Here is a 23,476-nt window from a genome sequence, read left to right as displayed (position 1 = left end):
ACATTCTGTTTTAGTACAGCTAATCTCACATTATTTTATTGGTGCTAAATATGTAAATCATCAGCAAATTTTTGTACTTAAGTTTTCTTTTGATGTGGACCACTTTTTAAAGTATTTATTGAATTTGTTACAATACTCCTGTTTTATGTTTTGGTATTTTGGCTGCAAAGCATGTGGGATCATAGCTCCCCGACTAGGGATTGAACATACACCCCCTGCATTGGAAGGCGAAGTCTTAACCACTGGACCGCCAGGGAAGTCCCTGTACTTAATTTTAAAAATAATTAAAATAAGCTATTCAACACATTTTCCCTTTAAAAAAAAAGCAATTCTTCTTAGGCTGGCCCTGGGCACATATGTGACTTTGCCATTTTTTCCATGGACTATTTTCTTATCTGTTCTACTGTGGTCACATTTGTTCTACCTTCTCAAAAAGAAGCATTTAAAAATCCATCTATGCATTCATGCATTCATACATTTATTAAATAAATCTATTGAAGACCTACAGACGGCACAGAAAAAGAGGCAGAAAACTAATCTGGGATGCACAGAAAGTAATGAACTCAGTTAAAATTTTTGGTGAAAACAGGTGTTAATCTACTGGAAATTACGTTTCATTATGGGGACTCACAGACTCAAGGAAAATCAAAATCTAAATAATAATAAAGTAATAAAAGCACTAGCCATTTACTGAGTGCCTGCTTGTACCTGACTCTGAAACTCTAAAATCATTACGGATGTTTTGAGGATTGTCTGATATGATTATAATGTCCATTTTACAGATGAAAATAACAAGGTTCAGAGACATTAGGTTACTTGCCTAAAGTGAAGTGGCCCAGAAACTATAGAACTGGAAATTGAACCTTAGACTTCATAATGCCAAAGTCTGTGCTTTTAATCACTGTGTGTGTGTGTGTGTGTGTGTGTGTGTGTGTGTGTGAGAGAGAGAGAGAGAGAGAGAGAGAGAGAGAGAGAGAGAGAGAGAATGTGTTTACTAGAGAACTTCTGAGAAATGGCAAGAAAACTGCCAGGTATCCATAAAACAATAATTTAGGAGCTTCTTACTATACAAGTAATTGTTAATCATATGGCTGGATTAAGCATCTCTCACTTTTGAACTAAGAAATGAAAAGCTTCCAGAAGTTGAGTCTAAATATTACACTTACATAAGATACTTTATACAGAATGCTCAAGTATAATAACTAAAGAGCTCTGAAAATACTGGAAGCATTCCTATTAGTATGGTTTCATATTGTGGATAATAGAGGATTTAAGAAATTGGCAGTGGCAACTGCAGACTCATTTGTTATCATTTCTGTGAATAACTGAATAAAATGCGAAAAATGAAAAAAGAATGGCTAGCAATTTTAGGTAGTTTGCTGAATCTCCATACTAGGAAATATTAAGCCAAAAAAAAAAATTATCGAAGTTTTATTTTGACAGCACCTACAAGTGTATATGGTCTTTTTATACCAAATAACTTGGAATTATGAACTGTCAAATAAGTCTAATCTTCTCTGATGATAAAATTGCTGACTTTATTTGAAACTATGGAATGAAAAATGAGGTAATAATCAGAAATTCTTAAGAAAAGGAGTAGAAAAAACAAAATTATAAGAGTTATGTTAAAAATATTTTGAAACAAACATAAAATCCCCGTTACTGGTACAGAGCTTTTAAAACTTTATTTTGGTTTTAAGTTTTAATAAATATTTATATGTTTACATAATTACTGTCATAAGGAAGACACAATTTTAGGTCAGCTTTCTTCATTCTTTCTTTATTAAGCATTATTCTATTTTGCTCCATCATCTTGTAATTATACTATAGTAACTGTGTAATTTTCTACTAAGTGGATATAATTTCCTAAACTGTTTTCCTACTGTTAACAACTAAAGGTGTTTCTAATTTTTTTATTGCAAATGACATGACAATGAGCATCTTCATATAATAATTTTCTGGATTATAAAGTATTTATTGGCATAAGCGTCCAGAACTAGAATTAATGTGTAAAAAGCTATTAACATTTTTATCTTGCTAGACATTGCCAAATTACTTGTCAAAAGATGGAACCAAATTATATTGCAAAAATCTTTGCCAATGGAAGACATTATATATAATTTTTGATTTTGCTAAATTAATAAGTTGGAAACCTATGTTCCATTTCTTTGAATTCTTTGATAACAGAGTGCTGCTGGAGGCTGGGAGGGCAGCCATGTCCATGAAGGCTCCCCAGAGTTGGAGCGGGGAAGTAGAAAAAGGTAAAAAAAAATACTAATTGTATTTTCCCTCCATTGTTATCTCTCACTCTTTTCTGCCTCTGTGTAACTTATATCCAGGTAGCTGGAGAAAAATCATGTGGCAGGGCAAATTGGTATTCCAATAAATTAATAATCACCAGCTTCAAATGGATTTTCAAGACTGGAAATATTGCTCTGACCTACAGTACGTTCATTCTAATTCTCCTTAAGGACTATTTTCTGAGAGGCTTTACCTGCCCTCCTCAAATGTTCCTCCATCCTCTCTACTTCCTTCACTCTGAGCTGGTGAGGTGCTTCATAACTCATTAAGAACACAGAAGTCAGTAAATAGTCCACTGCCAAATCCATTAATTCATTAGCATTTGCGTTGATCTTTGTATTCCCTTTTACTACAGGACTTAAAGTTAAAAGGCCATGTGCACTACAGATAGCATTTCATTTTCTCTCATCTTCTCAAGTACTTCACAGCACTGTATTTTCTACAACCCATCTACTCCTTATGAATGATTCTTGCCAAAATTCAACCTCATTCTAGACTAGAAACTCCAACTTAAAATGTTAAAAACTATACGTGCAACATGAAAGCCTCCTTCCTCCCCTAATCCCTGCATATCTTCTTTAGCCAATTCATGTCTGAACTTTTCAAAATTGTTATCTTCATATATTGTTTCCATTTCCTCACGTCCCATTTACTCTATAATTTACATCCATCTGACTTCTCTCACCATAATCTCTTTGCCCACTGTCCTGAAATTTTACTTATGGAGGTCACCAGCGATCTCCATGTTAGTATAGCCAACGAATAGTTTTTGTCCTATTTCTAGGCTTTTTCCTTCTTTAAAAAAGAAAAACAAAAACAAAAACCGTTTTTTTTTCTTCTATGCTTTTACACTCTCTTCATCTTCTGTCTTGGTATATTTTACTGGCTTTCTTTGTTTAATCTGATTTCTAATATTCTATTAGTTTCCTTTATCTTCAGTGGAATAAACCAGTATATGAAGGATTATTCTCAACAGTTAGTTCTCATAATAACAGTACTAGTAGCAGCAGTCAATACTCTATAATGCTTATCATGTGCCAGACACTATTCTAAGACACTCTTTAAATACATATATATAGACACACACAAATATATATGAGGTTTTCCTCCTCATAGGCCTGTGAAATAAGCCTATTATTATTCCCGTGTTACAAATGAGAAAACTGAGGCAATGAGAGGCTAAGGTCCCATGATCAGTACATGGTGAAGCCCCGCCTGAGTTGATGCTGGAACTTTAGAGTAGACATGATAAATAATGTCTCACAGATTGGCCTTAAAAGTGAGCAACATTTAATTAATAACTTGTTAAGTATCAGAAAAAAATGGAACATTTTAATTTGAATGGGAACTACTGAGTCATGTATCAGTAACTAAGAATGACTCTTATTGAATGAAATTATTTTTCATTATTCTTTTGAAAGAAGAATATTCTTGTGTAAGTGTTTCTCAGTTGTTTTTTCATTCACATATTTATTCATTTATTGGACCGACATTTCCTACATACCTTCTATGTGCCAGTGTCTGCTGCCAGCTGTTTTGCAAAATCAGAAGAAAAGGAAAGGTAATTCCTTTTCACCATTGCCTCAGCCAGTATTTCTTCTGTAATTAAAATTGAAAGCTTTCCCCAACAGGTTCTCAGAGGCTCTCCCAGAGAAACAGATTTCTCTTTTCCTGTATAATTAAGCACAAATTGTAAGGTGCAGGGCTTGGCCATAGAGGGATGGATGGTCAGAGGTGTTCCGTGCAAGGCTGGGGGACGCTTTTGTGTTTGGTTAGCTGTTAGGAAATGCTAATTTCCTTTTCTCTTGCCATTGGGCACTAATTCCCTGCTGTGCCAGAATTTTTTTGCAGGCTGGGGCCAGAAAGGTGAAGGGAGCTGTACAGCCCAAATGCCACAGAATCACCTGCACCAGGAAACTGCTGCTGGGCCAGGAAGGTGATTGTTCACCCAGCGTTTGTGCCAACAATGTACCTCACAACTCCTTTTCTTCTTGTCCTTGGGAGCAGGCCTAAGAGTAGGTACTAAATTCGGTCTCTGTCTCAGGTCGCTAAGCGTGTACCCTACACACGAGGTTCCAATAGCAATTAAGCATCTAATCAAAATCTCCTAGCTCAGGAACAAAAGCCAAGGCTTAACTCTTTCCTGGGCTGCTGACTGCAAGGAGATCCGTGTTGCCTGCCCGTCAGAGCCACCTGTCTGCGTCCCCACATCTACTCCTCTGAAGGGGAGACAGCCCACAGCAAGCTCCCAAGCCCTACAGCACAGATACCCTGAAAGCTCGGGGAGGCCAATGTGTGTTCCTTCTGCTTCTCACAAACACAAGGCAAAACGGGCTGCACCCACATCACCCTAACACCTCTGCCTCTGCAGGTCTCATCCCAGAAACGCCCTTTCCTTTTAAAGAACCAGGTGGCCAGAACTGTGACCACAGATGACAATTTTTCTGCCATTTTATTTTAGCCCTATGCAAAGAGCCTCTATCATGGCCCTATGACTCTGTTCGCCTGGTGTTGACACCTTGTACGATCACCACCCTCCCTCTGAGCATAGACAGGACCTGTGACTTTTTTCTAAACAATTGAGTATGGCAAAGGTGAAGGGGTTTGGCAGATGTTATAAAGGTCCCAAGTCAAAAGGGTAAATCAAAAAGGAGATTATCCTGTGTGGCCTTAATCAGGTGAAAACTCATAAAAGAGGCACCGGGCCTTCTACAGGCCAGAGACCCTCCTTGCTGGCTGAAGCAAGCAGCCACACTGAAGAAGCCCACAGGGAGGAACTGCATTGCCTCTAGGATCTGGGGTGGCCTCCAGTGACAATCAGCAAAAAGCTGGGGACCCCAGTCTTGGAGCAACCAGGATATGAATTCTGCCAATGACCTGAATGAGCATGGAAGTGCATTCCCCCCCAGGCTGATGTCCACATGAAAATGTGGTCCACCCAACACGTTTATCAGAGCCTGGTGAGACCCCAAGCAGAGGACCCAGTGCCTGGACTCCTGACCCATAAAACCTGGGTTGTTTTAAGCCACTCATTTGTTACTCAGCAAACAGATAACTAATACAATTCCTAAGCATTCAGATCCTACATTTTTAAATGACTGGTGACTCAGCTGTATTGCAGCCATGGTCTTCATCATTAATATCTTCAAATCACCAGCCAATTAATATATTCCTTCTATGCATTGCCCCTTGGGTCCATGGTGCATATTTTTTGAGACCATTGAGCTCTTGAGATATTCTGTCAATCATTTCTCATTTCTTCTCAACCTTGCCTTTTTAGTCACTGAGAGCCCATATTGCAAAGAAAGATCTTAAAGTGAGTAGAAAACTACATTAAACAAAAAGATATGGATCCTATGCTTGACACACAAATATTACAAAAATATATTCTTTTTCTTTTAATCAAGCTTTCACATGCACAAAGAGAAAATCATATTTTATTCCTGCTTGTCTTAAGCCTCATGAAGCCTTCAGTTCATAAACTTCTAGAAAACTTTCAAAGTTCTCAACAAATATGTTTTGTAGTTCAGATCATTTTAGAAATCAACTGCCATATACCAATAGGATTTTTTCCCCATGGAGTTTGACAAGCTGAACCTATTTATATGGAAGAGCGGGCCAAGAAAGGCTAGGATACGTCTAAAGACTCCAAACGCCAGATATGAAGAATTATTATAAAGTGATACTTTATAGTATATTATAAACTATGATGTTGGCACAATGATTTAAAAAATAATAAACCAACAGAATAAAAAGAGCTGCCCAACACAGGCCCATGCATGTATTGAAATCTGATATATGGAAGATGGGACATTACAAATCAGAGGGGAACAATGTTCTATATACTGAATGGTACCCCATGATAGGTTCCCAATATAGGGGTGGGGGATAAATAAAACGGAAGAAATCGTCATTTAGGAATTTAGTTAACTACCAAACAATGAAAAGAAAAAGAGGTAAAAAAAAGGTATAAGCCAGTATTTTTAAACTATAACACAGTAAACAGTTATATAAATCATGTTATTCATTGTGTTTTGCAATCATTCATTTTAAAACAATCTAGGGTTAAGAGAGGCTGACTGACCTTTTAAAATATATTAATTACTGCCTATGATTCAGCTCTTAAAAATATATGCTTAATTTGTGATTGAGAAAGGGGATCCATTTTAAAAAATAGCTTTAACATGCCTTTGGCCTAACAAAAGCCAAACATGGGATGTATTTCAAAATCATAGGATTATGAAGATTGGATGCGAGCATGATGAAACAAGATTGGTCATGAATTGATAAGTACTAAAGCAAAATAATGGGCATCTAGGGATTTATTATGTATGTGTGTGTTTGACATTTTCCATAACTAAGAAAGTATTTTAAAAAAGGAAAGAAAAAGAGTGTTTGGTAAAGCATCTCAAGTAAGAAAGTTAAACAATAAGTCCCCTACATACAAATGAGTTCCATTCCGAGAATGCGTTCCTTAAGTCCAAATTGTTTGTAAATCCAACAAAGTTAGCCTAGGTACCCAACTAACAACTCAGCTATATAGTACGGTACTGAAATAAGTTTATAATACTTTTCACACAAATAATACATACAAAACAAACAGAAAAAATAAAGAAAACATTTTTAATCTTACAGTACAGTACTCTGAAAAGTACAGTAGTACCAGCTACTTTACCTATGCTTTTACACTTGCTTCTGGACATCCTGGGCTTGAAATAAAGATACTGTACTACTGTCCTCTATACAGTTCTGTAAACTACACAAAAGCACAACCACTCGTAGAAGATGCATGCACGTGACAATTTACCCCAGACACTTGAACTTACGTGATTGGACATGCGAATGCATGTTTGCATCTTTGAAAGTTCACAACTTGAAGGTTTGTATGTAGGAGACTTACTGTATAGAACGTGTGTGCTATTATTTTAAGAAAACACACATGTATATATGTGCATATATATGTGTACATATATAGGCATAATAAAATGTGCATAAAAAGTTATGTTATATATATATACACACACACATATATATACGCATATATACATAATTAACATAACTTTTGGGAGCGGGCAAGTCTGCATTCTTGCACGGTCATGTTACAGGTGAGGATCCTGATCTCTCCTGGGTGGTTATCTTCTGTTTGCCCTCCCAGGTCCCCTCTCCACCCTTCTCTGGTGAACTGGAAGGGTGAGGTTGACAGGATCCCAGCCCCTGAGACTTCTAACTGGGTCTGGGCCATGGAGAGCATCAGAGAGATGTGAGGGAGGGAGGAGGAAAGTGAAGGCAGGGGATTTGTTTCCCTGGCTTTCTCCCTGTTAGATAGCCTCCAAGTGGGCTAACTATGACCTTTTACTGAAGGTTACCGTACCTCTCAAGAAGACCAATTCTCCAGGGTTCCTTTTTCTGCTGGGGTCCTGAAACTGATCCCTCTCTTCTTCCCTTTGGACATAGAGATTGTCTCAGCTCAGCTGCTCCTAGCCCCAGATTCCTGCACAGTCCTTCATATGGGGCTGTACTCACACCCTTGTAACAGTTTGGTGTGCCATCTGTTATCTATTAGGACCCTAATTACCACCCTCTTCATTAAACAATAGATGGTACACAGTTATTATAAATAGAGATGGGGAGATTATTATTCTCTACATTTGAAAATCTTTCCAGTATTGCAGTTATGTGCTAGGTGATTCCCAAACTGGACACAGCAGACTTAGGAATAAAGGAAAAGAGAGATGTGCAATTGGGGGTTATCAACTAGATACTTACTGGTCCACAAACCAGTTCCTTTTGCTAATAGACATGGAGGCAACTGAGAAGACAGTCCTTTCTCTGAAAAGCCCCAATTGTGAGAGCAATTCAGCTCTTCTAACTTTCCCTATATCTGAACCTAGACTCAGTGCTATAGGACTATTAGAGCACATCAAATATTGCACTATAGTTACCTGGATACATGTATTTATCTCCTCCAGTAGGCTGTGAGCAATTCAAGGAAAAGAGTCCGTCTCATTCAACTTTATATCCTTGCCATCTAGCACAGTGTCTGGCATATAACAGACACAGTAAATGTTAATTGAATGAATAAATGCCTGCTTGAATAAATGAATGCCAGTGGGGCCAGTGTGTTCCATAGCAGGGCTCTAAACAGAGGCTCTTCTCACCTTCCAGTCGCCATCTGGCTTCCAAAAGCAGCACCAAATCCAAATGTGACCTTGGTACCATGGAATAAAGAATCTTTCTCATCTGAATCACGCTGGCTACATCTGCCTGGCTACAGTCAACATAAGGTCTTGAGGCCGAGACACACCTTCATTTGTTAAAAGGGGGAGGGGAGCAGATGGCAAATGAAGGTACTAAAGCTCATTAATTCCTAATGGAGTTGTCCTCCTGGATGTAATTAGAACAAAAAGAAGAGCCAAAGGAGGAGGGTTTGGGAAATAAAGTAGGCAGCTGGAAGAGGTTTATGAATGGTATAAACCCTCAGGGAGCTTTCCATTAGAGAGAATAATAATGTCCACACTTCACAATGGCATCGTTCTCCTCAACCAGCAAAACACATCTGCATACATTATTTCAATAGCGTCTCAGGAAATGATTGTAAGACACAGAGGAGAGTTTTATTTTTCCAATTGTGTAAATTTAAAAAGTTAAACTTCTCCTCAGAGAAGTTAAGCCACCTGCCCTGAGTAACATGGCTAGAAAGTTATAGAATAAGGATGGATTTCAAACATTCTGACACTGAATTTGGTCTCCATCCATTCCATGGCTATAAATGGAGAGAGTGACCTTCAGACCAATTCTAAAAAGCATGTGACACTCCACCCAGCCCAGCTATTCCACGGCATGCTCTTTTCTTCCATGCCCACTACCAATCACTTAAAGACAACCAGTTGCCTTCTATTTTTGATTGGCAAGTGGGACAGAAGTTCTTATGAGCCTAGAGTTTTTATTTCTTTATGTCCCCATGGAAGACCTCAAGCCAAGAGAGAAGAGAACTTTTCCTATTAGACCTGGTTAACTGACTCCATTTCTTCCCACTGTTCCCAACACAAAATAAATTTATTCAAATATGTAGTTGCATTGAAATTGAGAATTACATATTGTACTTTGATCTTATAGGAAGTGTGCAGCATAAATCTGAGATATCAGCATTAAATGCAGAGACTTTATAACTAAGGGCTTGCTAGTAAGCCTGGGTTTTCATACTCAGGTCAGTCTACCCATAAAGAAGTACGTTACTTGAAAATTGACTCTTTGCATTAAAGTAAACTTGCCCCTTAAAGTCTTCTTCGTCCTCTCTCAAAGACACACAGCTGACTTAGTTCAGAAGCAAGCTGAAAAGAGTAAGGAAGATGTTCTATTTAACCAGCATCAATTGCTTATAACTCTCCTGTTCTCAGCATCTTTTCCCCCCAAGGAAGCATTCAGCCAACATTTTTATTGGACTGATGCCCAGATTGCTCCATTAATTCATGCAACTACCTTTGTTGGAGTGCTCCAGGCATTATTACTCATGAATCCTACAGAGCACAAATATATCTCTAGAAATACTGTCATTTGTATTACATATGACCTTAAAGCATCTTCATAAATTATACCTTCAAAGCAAACTAGAGAGCACTGAAGTCTTTTGCTATGTTAGTCATCTTAGTTTCACTAGACCCATTGTCTTTTCTTTACATATGCAATGTGACTAAATTGGCTTTACTGATCTGGGTCCTTCAGATTCATCAACTTTATCTTAAAGTGTATAAGATATATGATCTTTAAATCTGTAATGGTATCTTTCTTCTCTGTGGGTTTCATTGGTTCAAACCTATCTTCCAATTATGTCTTCCTGAGATGTATTCTAGCTATGATGGGGGCTTCTAGGCTGTGGTTTGTTTCTGGTACTGTATCTATTAAGTAATCAAACAAGAAAAACAACAAAAATTGTGCTTTGGCTTCATATACATTAGACCATTTAACATGAAACCTGTCCATTTTCAGAGATTTGGGCAACAAATATAGTCACTTAATTATTAAATTAGTTACCTTATCCTAAACAATTGTCAGTAGCCCACCATGGTAATAAGAAAGTTCTTTCTCAAAATAATTACCATTTGATTTCCAATAGCTTATAAAACGAGCACTGTTTTCTACCCCAAATTTCCATGAAATCTTTTAATAAATATTCTTGTTTCATATTAGGAGTTTAAATGAATAAAGCATTATTCACATAAAAGAAATAAGTACTTTGATCTACTACATTATTTTCAAAAGGAAAGTAGAACCACAATGTATGATGATATCCTGAACATGATCTGGGACACAAAAAAAATCAGTATTATCTGTGAAACCCTGAGCAAAATTGCTCTCCTTTGCGGACAGAACGCAACAATGTCATTCAGCTATTTACATATGGCCCAGATACTAATGAGGAACTGTTTCCTGCTTTCTGTGAAGGAAAAGTGAACTATGAATAAATATCACTGGGGTCATTAGCACCTGCACACACAGGTAACTGGTGGCTTGCAACAAAAGAGTGTCAGAAGCAAAATGGATCTGTAGCAGGAAAATCTGTCTTAAGGCATGATTGGGGGTAAAAGACTAACTGTGGATAAATATTTGTGGTGCCTGGCAAAGCTCTCCAAGTTCCAAGATGAGGAAACACCTTTCACACATATATGGAACTTTCCATGAGAGTTCTAGAGCCTTTCAACCTCAGAATATATCTGGCCTATCCTCTTTTCAAAAGGTAAACTGACAGGATCTTGGAGAAATGGGAGTTGAACCTACTCTTAGAGATCTTCAGAGAAGAGGAATTTCAGCTTCCTGGCTTAACTATGTTGCTTCTATCTAGTTTATTTTACATGGCACACTTATCATGCTTAAAAATCAGCCCAAGTCCACCTGTTATTTTTTTAGCAGCATTCACTCATTTATTCAATAATTATATACTGAGCACCTCTTATAGTCCAGGCACAACTTTAGCAGCTGGGATTCAAGAGAGAACAAAAGAGACCATAATTCTTCCTCTTGTCGTCTTTATTATTCTAGCAATAAACTGTTCAATTCCCAGTAACATCCTTATTTCTTGTATGAAATTGGGTCAACTTCTTTGACCAAAGCTAGTTTTGTTAGAATTTAATTCCTTTAACAAAAAATTCAGCGACATGAAAACCAACATTAGTTTTGTACTCACAATTTGACAGCATTTGGGGCTGGTTCTTTTTTATTATTTGTCATTCTCATGTTTCCTAGAGGTGTACCCTGAACTGAAGAACAGTTTCCCTCCATCCTGGAAGGATACTAGTTCAACCGCATATGCATCCCTGAGGGATACAGGTGGAATGTAAAGAAAGAGGGGGCCTAGCCAGCCATATGGCCCATTCAACATTGGGGAAAAATGGAATTGCCTTTACATCAAGTTTCCTAGGGAGGATATAAGGAAGCTTGTACAGAATTACTACTCCAGCTAATCTGTAACTCTTACTACTACTACCATTGTCCTTTGACCTCACATACATTAGAATACTTGGTCCTCACAGCAACTCCATGAGGAACAGATGAGAAAACAGGCTGGAAAAGGTAAGTGACTTGTCTACAATTAACAGCTCTGACAAATGGTGGTGCTGAAATTCAAACTTATTTCAGGGGTCCGTCTCATGAAAAACCTATGATGTTAGTTATCTAATAAAACCATAGAAAGGGAGGAAAACCTAGGCAGAACACTCTATGACATAAATCACAGCAAGATCCTTTTTGACCCACCTCCTAGACAAATGGAAATAAAAACAAAAATAAACAAATGAGACCTAATGAAACTTAAAAACTTTTGCACAGCAAAGGAAGCCATAAACAAGATGAAAAGACAACCCTCAGAATGGGAGAAAATATTTGCAAAATATTTGCAAATATTTGAAGCAACTGACAAAGGATTAATCTCCAAAGTTTACAAGCAGCTCATGCAGCTCAATATCAAAAAAACAACCCCATCCAAAAATGAGAAGACCTAAATAGACATTTCTCCAAAGAAGATATACAGATTGCCAACAAACACATGAAAGGATGCTCAACATCACTAATCATTAGAGAAATGCAAATCAAAACTACAATGACATATCACCTCACACCAGTCAGAGGGGCCATCATCAAAAAATCTAGAAACAAGAAATGCTGGAGAGGGTGTGGAGAAAAGGGAATCTTCTTGCACTGTTGGTGGGAATGTAAATTGATACAGCCACTATGGAGAACAGTATGGAGATTCCTTAAAAAACTAAAAATAGAACTACCATATGACCCAGCAATCCCACTACTGGGCATATACCCTGAGAAAACCATAATTCAAAAAGAGTCATGTACCAAAATGTTCATTGCAGCTCTATTTACAATAGCCAGGACATGGAAGTGACCTAAGTGTCCATCGACAGATGAGTGGATAAAGAAGATGTGGCACATATATACAATGGAATATTACTCAGCCATAAAAAGAGACGAAATTGAGTTATTTGTAGTGAGGTGGATAGACCTAGAGTCTGTCATACAGAGTGAAGTAAGTCAGAAAGAGAAAGACAAATACCATATGCTAACACATATATATGGAATCTAAAAAAAAAAAAAAAAGGTTCTGAAGAACCTAGGAGCAGGACAGGAATAAAGACACAGACGTAGAGAATGGACTTGAGGACACAGGGAGGGAGAAGCTGGGTGAAGTGAGAGTGTGGCATGGATATATATACACTATCAAATGTCAAATAGATAGCTAGTGATAGCTAGATAGCTAGTGGGAAGCAGCCGCATAGCACAGGGAGATCAGCTCAGTGCTTTGTGACCACCTAGAGGGGTGGGGAAGGGAGGGTGGGAGGGAGACGCAAGAGGGAGGAGATATGGGGATATATGTGTATGTATAGCTGATTCACTTTGTTATAGAGCAGAAACTAGCACACCACTGTGAAGCAATTATACTCCAATAAAGTTGTTAAAAAAACATAGAAACGAATTAAACTTTAACCATCATTATTTCATCCTATAGAATGACATAACCCAAGAGAAAAAGATAGAGGTGTTGAATATCACTCATGCATTTTCAGTTCCTTGTGTGAATCTTAGCTACTGTAATAAAAGCATTGTTTTGAGCATTGTTTTATATGCATCCTCATATAAGACCACACATGCCTGTATCGATTAAAATTTAAAATAAACAAATATTAACTGCAGATATCTAGTTCACTTACCTTGAACAAAGTAGCTTCAGGTGCTTCCACTTTTGAAGCTGGATAAATATCAGACAGGAACGAAGTTCACTTTAGTTTGGTCCAGGAAGAAAAAAGATTCACAGCTCTGAGAATAAAGAAAGAATCAGACCTTGTCAGGGCATTTGGTTCTAATTAACTAGTGACAAAATGGTTCTACACTGCAACTATGTAAAAGTGGCTGAGTTATTTGAGCTAGGAAAGGTCAAAAACAATGATTATGATCAAGATATTATTATTATTGCATATACTTTTGATTATTAGGAGTGAATCTTCCTCTCTCTTTTCCTCATTAAAATTTTATGGTTTATCAATTTAAAGTTGATAAGTGAACAAGATAATTTAACATTATTTTGATAATGGAGCATATTCCTTGTAAAACATAAATCCCTGGAGGCTTTCTCAATTCCCCTTCTTCTATCCCCACAAAGCTGCCTCTGTCTAGTATTGAGCCATGGCTTTGTTCAAGAAAGCAAAACAAAACACAAATTATCTAGTGGTAGCAATCTGAATGAAGACCTGGCCCAGAGGACAAAAAATGTGATTTAACATAAAATAGGATGTCATGATCTAAACTACTCATTTGGCATTTACCATAAATCCCCGAGTACCACTAGTTGTCTTTTCAGATAAATTCAATAAAAATTTATTGACTGTTTTCCATGTACAAGCACTTTGCTAGATATTAAGAAAAAGGAGGTGAATAGAAGACCAGGCTCTCTTCTCTGCAATCTATCTTTGAAGAAAGGAATATATGCAAACAATCCTGAATAATTTCAGGGATAGAGAGAAAAAATAGCATACTTTTGAAGAGTAATGCTAACTTGATATGATTCTATTTTATTCTTTCTGATCTATTGTAAACCCTTGGAAACCAGAAATTTGTATTTTTCAGAATCTTTGCACATGTGAGTATTTTAATCAGTAGTCCTTTTTAGTGAAGGACAGAAATTGTGTATGTTCTAAGGTACACGTGTAGCCTGATATCAGCTTCAGACACAGTTGGATCAGGCTTTTTTGTTTTTTGTTTCTTTGGTACATGGGCCTCTCACTGTTGTGGCCTCTTCCGTTGCGGAGCACAGGCTCTGGACGCACAGGCTCAGCGGCCATGGCTCACGGGCCCAGCCGCTCCGCGGCATGTGGAATCCTCCCAGACCGGGGCACGAACCCACGTCCCCTGCATCAGCAGGCAGACTCTCAACCACTGCGCCACCAGGGAAGCCCGGATTAGGCTTTTTAAAGGGACATAAGAATTTCTTTCTCCATTCCTTGGGTCTGGTTTTCTCTATATTGGCTTCATTCTTCAAAGATCCTCTAATAGTGGGATTAAAGATAGCCCCAGAAATACTGCACCTGGTTAGTAACCCTGGGAGAAAGCCAGCTTCTCTTCCCAACAGTTTTAGTCCAAAGTCATGGAATTCATTCCTAATGGACTGTTTTATGTCGTGTGCCCATCACCACACAATTCACTGGGGCCAGAGAAATGGACTACACTGATTGGCCAGTCTGAGTCATGTGCCCACTGCTGGAGCTCTGCTGCTTCCAAAGCACATGACTGAGAGATGTAGGGAGAGACGCCCCAAAGGGAAACCTAAATGTAGTTACCATAGGAAAGGCAATGTCTCCTGGGCAAGATAAATATCATGTGCCACCACAAAAAGAACTCAGCAAATATTTGTTAATTGGTGTATTGATTAGTAAGTCTGGGATAAGTGAAATGATGATAAATACAATGTGTGAAGGGAAACACAGCCAAGATCAATTGTGAAATGGAGCTACAGAGGTGGGCAGTATCCTACGAGGCCTCTTGGAAACAAATCAACAAAAAGGAGCTGACCTTGACTGTTTGCACTGTTTGAGAAGAATTAACTGAGTCTATAATCAGTAAACAATCCTGAGGGCTTGGTAAGGTGAGTTCTGCCTTCTGTGATATGAAAATTGTGTCATAGGTATCAGAAGGTGAACATGGCTAACTGTCTGTGATTGCCACAAAACAAGAAAAATAAAATGAAATAGAAATCTTAAATCAGTCCTTGAATCACAACAGATACAATTATGAAAACCAGACTATATATTAATCAGATTTTCATGTATTACTTTAAAAGACTTCCCTAAAAAGCCATGAGGAAAAGGGACCTCTTATTTGAACTATGGAATGATCTGAATTGCAACAATATACCAGTGCTTCAAAAGAAAGTCAATTAGTCCTATAAAAACAGTGTCTAGGGCTTCCCTGGTGGCGCAGTGGTTGGGAGTCCGCCTGCCGGTGCAGGGGACACGGGTTCGTGTCCCGGTCCGGGAAGATCCCACATGCCGCGGAGCGGCTGGGCCCGTGAGCCATGGCCGCTGAGCTTGTGCGTCCGGAGCCTGTGCTCCGCAATGGGAGAGGCCACAACAGTGAGAGGCCCGCATACTGCAAAAAAAAAAAAAAAAAAAGAAAAAGAAAGAAAACAGTGTCTATAAAATATGTGTAACCTTTGATAATTCATTATATTTGCAAGGCAGAGGAACCTTTAAAAATGCATCATTTTTTTTCCTAAATGACTTAATTTTCATTATTATACTACTTTAAACAAATTTTAATTAATGCATTAAAAGCTTTGAGTAGTTCTTACTTTAACCAACCAGCAACTAGAACAAGTTTCAAGAAGACTTCAAGTCCAGCCACATGCCTCCAAGAAAAGCTACACCTACAGTATCACAGACATATGGCCTCACGTGTCCATCTTGGCATGTCAGAATTCATGTCACTTGCCCAACTCCTTGCAAAAGTCCGTTTTTACATGGAAATGATTCATTTAAGATACTTAGAAAGCCATAAGTTTTCACTTATTCATTCAGAAGTAATTTTTAGTTCCTACAAGCACTGTGCTAGGAAATAGGATACAAAAATGAATATGTCTCTTGCTCCTAAGGAACTCACAGACTGAAGACACCCAGGGGAGCCAAAATTTTCCATACAATCTCATGAGCATGGGGACAGGGGGACATGCAAGGTAAGAGGGGCTACAAACATCTGTACCTGATCACACTATTTTAAAAGTTGGCCATTCCGAACTAATTCGGAGTACGTTCGTTATCTCCAAAAGTTTATATGTTCCTAATTTCTCCATCATTTCCACTCTTAGGCATTCCCTAATTGTACCAAAGGTAGAGTGTGTTTTATATGAAAAAAACTGCTACAGGGCAATCATTGACAGTGATGTACTAATATAATACCCAACCAGAGAAAGCACGCTTTGGCATGATAAATTGTTCAAACTATGAGGAGCAGTAGGGCTGAAATGAATCTAGTCATGAACAAAAAAAAAAAAGATTGAATGGAAACAGTTTGTATAAAAGGATACACTTGATATTTTCACTCTAGACATACAGATTAAGAGGCTGTCTATCAAGGTAAATCAATTTGAAATTTGAGACTGATTTTCTCCACCCTCAAGAAATGATTTGCTGGTATTTGTGGCTTTTCGTTTTGGTTTGACTATTATTTCATATTTTACTTGTAATTCTTCTTATGGAACACTAAGAACATTTATTTGTTCTTCGGTCAGGTTTATTGAGGTATAATTTACAGCCAGTAAAATTCACCCTTTCTAGCATACAGTTCTAAGAGTTTTGACAAATGGATATAGTCTTACAACCTCCACCATAATGAAGATAGAGAATAGTTCCAGCATCCTGAAAATTTTTCCCTGCCCCTTGGAAGTCAACCTGTAGCCCCCTGACAATCACTAATAAGTTTTCTGTCCCCATAGTTTTACTTTGTCCAGAAAGTCATATAAATGTAATCAACAAGTATGTAACATTTTGAGTTTGGCTTCTCTCACTTAGCACAAGGTAAGTGAGATTATCCGTGTTGTGTGTGCCAGGAAATGTGGACTGGCATATTGTCCTTTAGAGTTTCCCTTATTTTTCCAAACCAAAGTCAATATGCAAAGCCTGGATCTCTTGCCATTTAGTTTGTCCATGGTTAGGAAGAAACCGAATTATTATTATGGCTGTTTGTTTTCAGCATAGCAGGGAAAGAATAAACACTCTCAGGGAATAATCATAATCTGTGATTATTATAGGCACTAAGTCATATGTTTGTAAGACCCAAACTTTTGTTAGTCAAATGACTGGGCACTAAAATTAATTCGGAGACTCAAGGCAGAGTTTAAGTGTGGTTTTCCTTGTTTTTTCATTATTGCAATAGCAACGGAATACATATTTGTGACTTAATGGTACAACACATTAGTTTTCTTAGCTGACCCACCTTTAACAAAATGGAATTACCGTAGAGCCAAAGGAATCAAGAAGGTAAATCTCTTACCAGGAGTAGGAGAGAATGGATAGAGACCCCTGTGACCTAAACCTTAGTCATTCGAGTGCCACCTTCATAATTGTGCCTCTACCCACACATTACCCATATCATTATTTATTTAACAATTATATGGGTCACAGTTTTACTTAGATAAATTTATTTTCAACAGGACATTTTTATTCCTTACTCTTTTAAATGGAAATCCCTTGCCATAAATAAAACTATGAAAAATATCCAACAATATAAAACTCTACCTATATGAGTCAATGTACCTCCCCAAATCATCCTGAGTTCTTGAGTATCACTGGTGGAGCCCATGTACACACCCACACATGCTTTTGGAAACACAGAAATGAGAGTAGCTGTCCCATGCTTTAAATGCTTTCTCCTTGACCATGTATTCTGTGCACACCAAGGCAAAGAGTCTGCTCAGAGATAGAGTAAAGCATTAAAACCTATTTAAAATAACACAGTACGATATGTCTTTCTAGCTATGTCAGGCATTGGAAGCCTGCAACTTATTTGCCAAACAGGTTACCAGGGCTGATTTTTATGGAAATACGGACCAGATGCACCTTCTTCCTCATCTCTTCAAAGTGGCCCTTCTGAGCAAGGCCAAGGCCAGTGTGATTCAGCAACACCCACGTTTGTTAGGGTATCTCCTTACCCTAGACTAAAAAATGGAACAGAACCTTGGCCCCAAAAGACTTAAAGAATTTATTCACCAATTCATATCTTTATGCTAGTATAATCATGTATTTGATGGTTGCTATAGAAATCAATGTAGACAATCATCACATTTTTAAAGGAAATACATTACTGAAATTTCTTCTGACCCGTGGTCACTATGCTCTTTGACAAGACAGTTGACCTTCACGATGTTAATCATCTCATCTGTTTGAAAGGGACTAAAATGTTTGCTCTGCTTCCTGTTTAATAAAGCTATCAAGAGGATTAATGAGAGAAAACCTCTAGAATACTCCAAGCTCTTTCCAAAAAGGCAGCAGTAAAACAGCAGGTGCCTCTTGTGAACATATATTTGTCTTCTTCATGGAAACTCATCCTGAAGGACATCGGGCTTCCAGCTTATATTTAATTGGCTGATTATGTTGACACTCTTGAGCTCCTTGCCAAGTTACAGGGAAGAGTTTTCTTGGAAACCAGAGTTCCCCAACTTTCTCCAGCTATGCAGTTTAATTACATCTAGCAAAATGACAACAGAGCTCATAATTAGCCTGGAGATTAATTACTGCTGAATCAGTCCAAACACCGCAGCTACCAAATTCAACACAGGTGCTTAGACGAAGAGAAAAGAGTTTTCTCAATACCCAACAGAAGGTGGATATGGAAGATGTGCTTTATGACTCTTCCCATGAGCTTAAACATACAACCTGTGCAAAATGCCTTGTGTCTTTACAGCCAGGATGTCCCTAAATATTTTAAAAAGAACCAGACTCAAAAACATTTCAAATACTGATATCACATATTTTGAAATGTGCAGTGACTGGGGCATACTTTCTTTCTATGCAAATTTCTTCAACCTAGAGCTCCCTTTCCCCTTCTCCTTTTATTGAGGAGTCTAAAAATCCTTCATAATTCATCTACTGTTTCTAAACTATGAATGAGTGATATAGAGAAAATTATAAAGCAAGCGAAAAATCATGCTGTACCTCGTGTTCATCCTGTGACCTCTAAGAGTGACTATAAGCCTGTAGGGTGGGTACCACACTCCCAGAGAGTTATGAATGCATTGTCAGATCAAAGGCTTGAAAGCCAACAACCGCCCAAGGGAACCTCCTATTTTCTCTCAGAGAATCACCAAAAGAGGAAGAAGATAGATTAGGTAGGTAGAAAAAGGAAGGAGTTGATCCCATTTAACAAATGTTATCCATTTCCTACCCCTCTATGTACAAGTCACTTAAGGTATGTTTAAATATATGCACACCTAGAATCCAACAAAGACAAATTCAATCCCCAAGTGATTCTAACGTGCAGCCAGAGTTTAGAACAGCTGGTCTGGAGTAACCAAAAGGTCGGCCAGATGGTATAATTGCATGAGACTCAGGGAATGGACAGAACCAGGTAATGGAGAAGGAAGAAGGAGGCAAGAATGAAGTGACAGATCAGAACTCCAGAAGCTCATGTTCCAAAGAAGCTAAAGGTGTGTGGCAACAGACGAACACTCAATTCTTAAACCGTGTAAGAAACAAGTACACCATCCCCTAACTAGAGGCTGATGAGATTGTGTTGAAGAAGCACTTTTAATGGATTTGTAGGATGTGTCTGTTTGCTGGTTTGATTTTCTGTTGGCTTGTTTGTTTGTGTGTTTAGAGGAGTTAGGGGTTTTGCTGCAAATTTTTAAAAATCATCCTAATATTGACTAAAAAGAAAAACCATGTTCATACAACCCAAAGGGAAATCCATGGAAAGGAAGGAGGAAATTGACATCTAGAGAAGGCCTTGTGGAAAGATCCAAATAAGGGAAATGTATACAAATGCACAGCCCTGATGCTTGTACCTTGCTTACACCAGGACTGAGGGGAGCCGCTGCAAAGCCATTTGCTTGCACAAGGCTGGAGGAGAGATTACATGGCTGCCAGGAGAGGAATGTTGTCAGAGCGAGTTCGGAACCAGCTCAGCCATGCTCTCCAGTGCTGGGAGGCTCGACCACTGTGCACGCAGCCGCACCACCATCTGTACAGGGCTGCTTCTCAGTGCTGGGCCCAAGCTGAGCTACACCCCCGCCCACGCCCCACGAGAGGAGGAGCAGGCAACGTTCTAGAACACAGCTCTGTCCACTGGAGAGCAGGCGTATAAGAGCCATGAGGCGACCTCCTGGGACAGCCTCTGTGTGGGGGCACACGTGCCCACTTCAACACATGGTAGGAAATGGCTCTCAGAGAGATGTGTCCCCTTCACTCTCAGTTCTTGAGGTGGCATTGCTCAGGTTGGCTTGGTGCACCTGTGATTTGAAATCCTAAGACACGTGTTCAAGACTCAAGTCTACATCTCACTTCCTGGATGACCACTGGCAAATCATTTCTGTGAGCCTTAGTGTCACCATTTTGTAAGTGGAGGTAACAGAATTTTAGAGTTCATCTAAGTCTAAGCATATCATTTTACAGTTGAAACTGAGAACCAGAGAATGTGAAGTGAATGCCCACCTTCAGCCAGCTAATGGATGGCTAAGCAGAATTCACACTCAAATTTCCCAGCTTAAGTTCAGTTTTCTTCCCTAAGCACTGCAATCTTCTGCCTCAATACTTCCCCTGACTCATAGGATGGGTTTAAGAAAGGATGTTAGGAGGGTAAGAGCTTCTGATTCAAGATGACGGACTGAAGACACACATCACGTCCAATGCCTCCCAAAAAGCCCACGGAACTTATGGAAAAGATTTTTAAAAGAAGGAGAAAGGGGAAGAGGAGGATGAGAAGGGAGAAAAGGGTACCAGCAGTGAACTATGAACTGTGAACAAATCCTGGAAGATTGCGAGCACATTGGGATCCGATTGGTAGAGAAAAGTTTTCAAAAATAAAAAATCAGTTTAAGTTAAAAAGGGTGCCTTCATCAATAAGAACATTATTAAATATATTATATTATAAACAGGATATATAATATTAAATTTAATATGAATGTATTAACTATATATTTATAAATAATATGTAATATTAAATATATTTTAATTCATATATATATAATAGACTACTACTATGCAGCCTTTGGAACTCACAGAAGTAGGGAAGATCTTTATATACTGACATGGAAAGATATTAATTATGTAATGTCAAATGAACAAAAGATGTCAAAACGATACAAATACAAACCTATTTTACGTGTGCATGTCATATGTTCCTATAGTAAAAATGGCAAATGCTTACAGTGCTTGTTATGTAAATAACAAGCTATAAGCACCATTTTGTACATAAGAAAGAGAAACATGAGAAACAGAGAGGTTAAGTAACTTGCCCAAAGTCACAAAGCTACAATTAAGTGGAGGGGCTGGGACAAATCAAGGCCATGTGGCTCCTGAGTTGCTGTCTTTCCCAGCAACTCTCAGCCTGTCAGAACAGCATAGATAGCTCTGAAAGGATACACATCCTGGTATGAGTTAGGGAGGTGAGGAGTGAAGACTCCATTTTACTTTTACGCTTCCTATTGTTTAATAGTCTTCAATAAGAATGTATATTTTTTTCACTTTGTTTTAAAACTTATTATACCGGGGCTTCCCTGGTGGCACAGTGGTTGAGAATCTGCCTGCCAATGCAGGGAACACGGGTTCGAGCCCTGGTCTGGGAGGATCCCACATGCCGCGGAGCAACTAGGCCCATGAGCCACAACTACTGAGCCTGCGCATCTGGAGCCTGTGCTCACCAACAAGAGAGGCCGCGATAGTGAGAGGCCCGTGCACCGCAATGAAGAGTAGCCCCCGCTTGCCACAACTAGAGAAAGCCCTCGCACAGAAACGAAGACCCAACACAGCAAAAATAAATAAATTAATTAATTAAAAATTTTGTTAAAAAAATTATACCATAAAATTGGCTCATTTTTGAGGTAAACTTTTATAAATTATAGCACATGTATGGGTTCATGTAACCATCAGCACAGTCAGGATACAGAGCAGTTTCATTACACCCAAAAAAACTCCCCATTGCTCTCACTTTATAGTCACACACTCTCCTGGCCTCAAACCCCTAGCAACCACTGACCTACTCCCCAGCACTATACGGATGACCCTTGAACAACATGGGTTTGAATTGCGCAGGTCCACTTATATAGGATTTTTTTTCCAGTGGTAAATTCTACAGTACTACACGATCCAAGGTTGGTTGAATCTGCCAATGCAAAACCGTGGATGAGGAAGGCTAACTCTAAAGTCATATTCTGATTTTTGACTTGTGGGGGGTTGGCATTCCTAATTCCCATATCATTCAAGGGTCAACTGTAGTTCTGATTCCTTGTGAAAATCATGCTCTATGTAGTCTTTTGAGGTTAGCTTCTTTCACTCAGCATAGTGCCTTTGAGATTATCCAAGTTGTTATGTGCATCAAAAATTTGTTCTTTATACTGCTGAGTAGAATTCCATCACATGAATGCAGCAGTCTGTTTATTCACTTGCCCACTGAAGCCCACATTTAGGCTGTTTCTAGTTTAGGGTGATTATGAATAGAGCTACTCTAAGCATTTGTGTAGAGTTTTTATATCAACACGAATCTTCATTCCTCTTGGGCAAATACCTAGGAGTGTGCTTGCAGAGCCTTATGATAAGTATATGTTTACCTTTATATGAAACTGTCAAGCCGTTTTCTAGTGTTGCTGTACAATTTTGCATTCTCACCAGCAATGGATGACAGTTCCTGTTGCTCTACATTCTCACCAGCATTTGGTATTTTTAATATTTTAATTTTAGCCATTCTCATAGGTGTGTAGTAAGAATATATCACTTAAATTGTTTAAAAAATGGAAAAGAATTGAACAACATTGGCAAGTATAAAACAAATAGGTTATCTCCTAAGCTGACGGTGGGAAGAAATACAAATAACTGTTTTGGAAAATTCCATTCATCCATTAAATATTTCTTGACCACCCAGTATATGTGTCTGCTGGTCTCCTCACAGGCATGTTTCAAAGCCTTAGGAATGT

General features: G+C 38.5%; 1 long non-coding RNA gene across 3 annotated transcripts in view; it reads right to left on the bottom strand.

Moving 5' to 3' along the window:
• The window catches only part of LOC308619425, a 930,003-nt gene that overhangs the window by 32,632 nt on the left and 873,895 nt on the right, over positions 1-23,476 (bottom strand). The window contains exon 1 of one of the 3 annotated variants that reach the window (XR_014016178.1): positions 13,515-13,675. The exons of the other annotated variants lie outside the window; for them this stretch is intronic. This is a non-coding gene — a long non-coding RNA (uncharacterized lncRNA). Of the gene's footprint in view, positions 1-13,514; positions 13,676-23,476 lie in introns of those variants that run through there. 3 annotated transcript variants of the gene reach the window in all.

The sequence above is a fragment of the Mesoplodon bidens genome (genome assembly GCF_964165515.1).
Source record: "Mesoplodon bidens genome assembly, chromosome: 6".
In the NCBI taxonomy this organism is placed as follows: Eukaryota; Metazoa; Chordata; class Mammalia; order Artiodactyla; family Ziphiidae; genus Mesoplodon; species Mesoplodon bidens.
This window is presented reverse-complemented; position numbering and strand designations above follow the sequence as displayed.